This window comes from Psammomys obesus, unplaced genomic scaffold, assembly GCF_907164565.1.
Source record: "Psammomys obesus unplaced genomic scaffold, mPsaObe1.curated_primary_1811, whole genome shotgun sequence".
Classification (NCBI taxonomy): Eukaryota; Metazoa; Chordata; class Mammalia; order Rodentia; family Muridae; genus Psammomys; species Psammomys obesus.
In genome coordinates this window covers 20275264-20281263 of record NW_026596134.1, presented here as the reverse complement: position 1 = coordinate 20281263, position 6000 = coordinate 20275264, and positions in this window count along the sequence as shown.

Here is a 6000-nt window from a genome sequence, read left to right as displayed (position 1 = left end):
TATGTAAGAAGTGGGAAATAGTAAGAGCTGGAGGGGATGGGAACTCCACAAGGAGAGCAACAGAACAAGATCATTTGAACACAGGGAACTTCCCAGAGACTCATACTCCAACCAAGGACTATTCATAGAGATGACCTGGAACCCCTGCACAGGTGTAGCCCATGGCAGTTCAGTGTCCAAGTGGGTTCCATAGTAATGGGAAGAGGGACTGCCTCTGACATAATCTGATTGGCCTGCTCATTGATCACTTCCCCCTGAGGGGGGAGCAGCCTTATCAGGCCACAGTAGAGGACAATGCAGCCACTTTTGATGAGAACTGATAGACTAAGATGAGAAAGAAGAGGAGAACCTCCCCTATCAGTGGACTTGGGGAGTGGCATGCATGCAGAAAGGGGAGGGAGGGTGGGATCGGGAGGGGAGGAGGGAGGGGCTTATGAGGGGATACAAAATGAATAAATTGTAATTAATAAAAAATTTAAAAAAAAATAACCAGATGGCTAGAGGCAGATGTAAGAACACACCCAACAAAAATCAGGACATAATGACCTCACCAGCAACCCCACAAAACAATGGACACTTCAATTCACTAGATATACAAGAAAACGACCTCAAAACTATGTTTCTCCAGCTATTAGAGGCCCATAAGGATGAAATGAACAAAGCCCTCAGAGAAATAGCCAAAGAAATCGAAACTAACCAAGAGGAAACAAATCATGCTCTCAGAGAAATGACCATGAAAATTGAGACAAACAAAGAAGAAATGCACAAAGCTCTCAAAGAAATGTCCACACAAATGAAGACAAATAAAGAAGAAATAAACAAAGCCCTCACAGAATACAGGCAATTATACCCAAAGAAGTAGAGGCACAATTAGTGATACATAGAGGGGAAACGGACAAAAAAAATAGAAGCTATCATTGAAAAGCAGGAGTCCACATTCAAACAGATGAAGGAAATGGTACAAGACATGAAAACAGAATTAGAATCAATAAAGAAAACACAAATAGAGAAAAACCAGGAGCTGGAGAACATAGAGAAAAGATCAGGAACTACAAAGGTAAGCATCACCAACAGAATACAAGAGATGGAAGAAAGAATCTCAGGAGCCGAAGATACACTTGCGGAAATTGATATGTCTCTCAAAGAAAAAATAAAATCAGAAAAGTTCCAAACACAAAACATCCAAGAAATCAAGGGCACCATGAAAAGACAAAACCTAAGAATAATAGGAGTAGAAGAAAAAGAAGACATCAGGCTCAAAGGTCCGGAAAATATTTTCAAGAAAATTATAGAAGGAAACTTTCCCATCTTAAAGAAGGAGATGGCCATAAACATACAAGAGGCCTACAGAACACCAAGTAGACTAGACCAGAAAAGAAATTCTTCATGTCACATCATAGTCAAAACACTGAACCTACAGAACAAAGAAAAAATTCTAAAAGCAGCAAGGGAAAAAGGCCAAGTAACATATGAAGGTAGACATATCAGAATCACACCAGATTTTTCAACAGAAACTATGAAAGTCAGAAGGGCCTGGACAGAAATCATACAATTCTTAAGGGACCACAGATTCCAACCCAGACTACTATACCAGCAAAACTTTCAATCAACATAGACGGAGAATTCAAAATATTCCAAGACAAAACCAAATATAAACAATATCTACATAGTAACCCAGCTCTACAAAAGATACTAGAAGGGAAACTCCAAACCAAAGAAAACAACTACATCTAAGGAAACAGAGGCAATAGATAACTACACAACAAAAAAACCAAAAGAATACAAGCAATGACACTCAGTGACACCACCAACCCCACATCTAAAGTAAGTAACAATTGTTGGTCACTAGTTTCTATCAACATCAACTGACTCAACTCCCCAATTAAAAGACACAGACTAACAGAATGTTGCGGAAACAGGATCCATCATTCTGTTGCATCCAAGAAACACACCTATGCAACAAAGGTAAACACTACCTCAGAGTAAAGCGCTGGAAAAAATGTCTTTCAAGCAAATGGTTCCAGAAAACAAGCAGGAGTAGCCATCCTAATATCTAATAAAATAGACTTTCAACCCAAGTTAATCAAAAAAGATAAGGACGGCCACTATATTCTCATCAAAGGAAAAATCCACCAAGAGGACATCACAATTTTGAATATCTATGCCCCAAATACAAGAGCACCTACATTCGTAAATGAAACAATATTAAAGCTTAAATCACACATTGATCCTAAAACCCTAATAGTGGGAGACTTCAACACTCCACTCTCACCAAGGGACAGATCAACTAGACAGAAAACAAATAGGGAAATAAAAACACTTACAGAGACCCTAAATCAAATGGACCTAATAGACGTCTACAGATCTTTTCATCCAAACTCAAAAGAGTATACCTTCTTTTCAGCACCACATGGAACCTTCTCCAAAATAGACCATATAGTTGGTCATAAAGCAAGCCTCAACAGATACAAAAAGATTGAAATAATCCCTTGTATTCTATCTGACCACCATGGACTTAAGCTGGACCTCAACAACAACAGAAATAACAAACAGCCTACACCCACATGGAAACTGAACAACTTGTTACTCAACGACAGCTGGGTTAAGGAAGAAATAAAGAAAGAAATTAAAGACTTCCTAGAATTCAATGAAAATGAAGGCACAACATACCCAAATTTATGGGACACATTGAAAGCAGTGCTCAGGGGAAATTTTATAGCACTAAGTGCCTTCAAGAAGAAATTCGTAACATCACATACAAACAACTTAATGGCCCAACTGCAAACCCTAGAAAAAAAAGAAGCAGATACACCCAAGAGGAGCAGACGGCTGGAAATAATCGAACTCAGGGCTGAAATCAATCAATTAGAAACAAATAAAACTATTCAAAGAATCAATGAAACAAAAAGCTGGTTCTTTGAGAAAATCAACAAGATAGACAAACCAGAATCAATGAAACAAAAAGCTGGTTCTTTGAGAAAATAACAAGATAGACAAACCCTTAGCAAAACTAACTAAAAAGCAGAGAAAATCTATCCAAATCAACAAAATCAGAGATGAAAAGGGTGACATAACTACAGACACTGAGGAAATTCAAACAATCATTAGGTCATACTACAAAAACCTATATGCCACAAAATTTGAAAACCTAAATGAAATGGACAATTTTCTTGATAGATTCCATTTTCCAACATTAAGTCAAGATCAGGTAGAAAGACTGAACAGACCTATATCCCCCAAGGAAATTGAAGCAGTCATTAACATTCTCCCCTCCAAAAAAAGCCCTGGGCCAGATGGTTTCAGCGTGGAATTCTACCAGACCTTCAAAGAAGTGCTCACACCAATTTGCCTCAAACTATTCCACAAAATAGAAACAGAAGGTACATTACCAAACTCATTCTATGAAGCAACAGTCACCCTGATACCTAAACCACACAAAGACCCAACAAAAAAAGAGAACTTCAGACCTATCTCTCTTATGAACATTGATGCAAAAATACTCAATAAAATACTTGCAAACCGAATCCAAGAACACATCAAAGATATCATCCACCACGACCAAGTAGGCTTCATCCCAGGCATGCAAAGGTAGTTCAACATACAGAAATCCATCAATGTAATCCACCACATAAACAAACTGAAGGAGAAAAACCACATGATCATCTCCTTAGATGCTGAAAAAGCATTAGACAAAGTCCAACACCCATTCATGTTTAAAGTCTTGGAGAGATCAGGAATACAAGGCACATATCTAAACATAGTAAAGGCAATATACAGCAAGCCTATAGCCAACACAAACTCAATGGAGAAAAACTTAAATCAATCCCACTGAAATCAGGAACAAGACAAGGCTGCCCACTCTCTCCATACCTCTTCAACATAGTACTTGAAGTCCTAGCCAGAGCAATAAGAAACTAAAGGAGATCAAGGGGATACAAATTGGAAAGGAAGAGGTCAAAGTGTCACTATTCGCAGATGATATGATAGTATATATGAGCGACCCCAAAACTTCAACCAGAGAACTCTTCCAGCTGATAAACACCTTCAGCAAAGTGGCAGGATACAAAATCAACTCAAAAAAATCAGAAGCCCTCCTGTATACCAAAGACAAAAGGGCCGAGAAAGAAATTAGGAAAACAACACCCTTCACAATAGCCACTAATAACATAAAGTACCTTGGGGTGACTCTAACCAAGCAAGTGAAAGACCTGTTTGAGAAAAACTTCAAGTCTCTGAAGAAAGAAATTGAAGAAAATATCAGAAGATGGAAAGATCTCCCATGCTCATGGATTGGTAGGATTAACATTGTGAAAATGGCCATCCTGCCAAAAGCAATCTACAGATTCAATGCAATTCCCATCAAAATACCAACTCAATTCTTTACAGACCTTGAAAAAAAGATTCTCAGCTTCATATGGAGAAACAAAAAACCCAGAATCTCCAAAACAATCCTGTACAACAACAGATCATCTGGAGGTATCTCCATCCCCGATCTCAAGTTGTACTACAGAGCAATAGTAATAAAAACTGCATGGTATTGGCATAGAAACAGAAAGGAGGATCAATGGAACCACATAGAAGACCCAGAAATAAACCCACACACCTATGAATACTCGATTTTTTACAAAGAAGCCAGAACCATTCAATGGAAAAAAGACAGCATCTTCAACAAATGGTGCTGGTCCAACTGGATGTCCACATGCAGAAAAATGAAAATAGATCTATATTCATCACCCTGCACAAAACTAAAGTCCAAGTGGATCAAAGACCTCAGCATAAAACCAGGCACACTAAATCTGTTAGAAGAAAAAGTGGGGAACAGCCTAGAACTCATTGGCACAGGAGACAATTCCTGAACAGAACACCAACAGCACAAGCTCTAAGAGCAACAATCAATAAATGGGACCTCATGAAACTGAAAAGCTTCTGTAAAGCAAAGGACACTGTCATCAAAACAAAACGCCTGCCTACAGATTGGGAAAGAATCTTCACTAACCCTTTATCTGACAGAGGACTAATATTCAGTATATACAAAGAACTAAAGAAGCTGAAAAGCAGCAAATCAAGTAATCCAATTAAAAAATGGGGAACAGAGCTAAACAGAGAATTCTCGACAGAGGAATATCGAATGGCAGAGAAACACTTAAAGAAATGCTCATCCTCATTAGCCATCAGGGAAATGCAAATCAAAAGACCCTGAGATTTCACCTTACACCCATCAGAATGGCTAAGATGAAAAACTCAAGGGACAACACATGCTGGAGAGGTTGTGGAGAAAGGAGAACCCTCCTCCACTGCTGGTGGGAATGTAAACTGGTACAACCACTCTGGAAATCTATCTGGCACTTTCTAAGACAATTAGGAATAGTGCTTCCTCAAGACCCAGCTATACCACTGCTAGGTATATACCCAAAGTTTGCTCAAGTACACAAAAGGGATATTTGCTCAACCATGTTTATAGCAGCTTTATTTGTAATAGCTAGAACCTGGAAACAACCCAGATGTCCATCAATGGAGGAATGGGTACAGAAATTGTGGTATTTTTACACAATGGAATACTACTCAGCAATCAAAAAGGAGGAAATCATGAAATTTGCAGGCAAATGGTGGGATCTAGAAAAGATCATCCTGAGTGAAATATCCCAGAAGGAGAAAGACAAACACGGTGTATACTCACTTATATAGACCTATAAGATATGATAAACATAATGAAATCTATACACCTAAAAAAGATAATCAAGAGAGCAGACATGGGGTAAGATGATCAATCCTCGTTTAGAAAGACAGATGGGATGCACATTAAACATTGACAGGAGTCTACTGAGCGCATTTGAAAGACTCTAACTAGCAGTGTTTTCAAAACAAAGACTCATGACCAAACCTTTGGCAGAGTACAGGGAATCATAAGAAAGAAAGGGAGTTAGTCTGATGGGGAAAGGATAGGAGCTCCACAAGGACCAAATATATCTGGGCACAAGGTCTTTTCTGAGACTGACATTT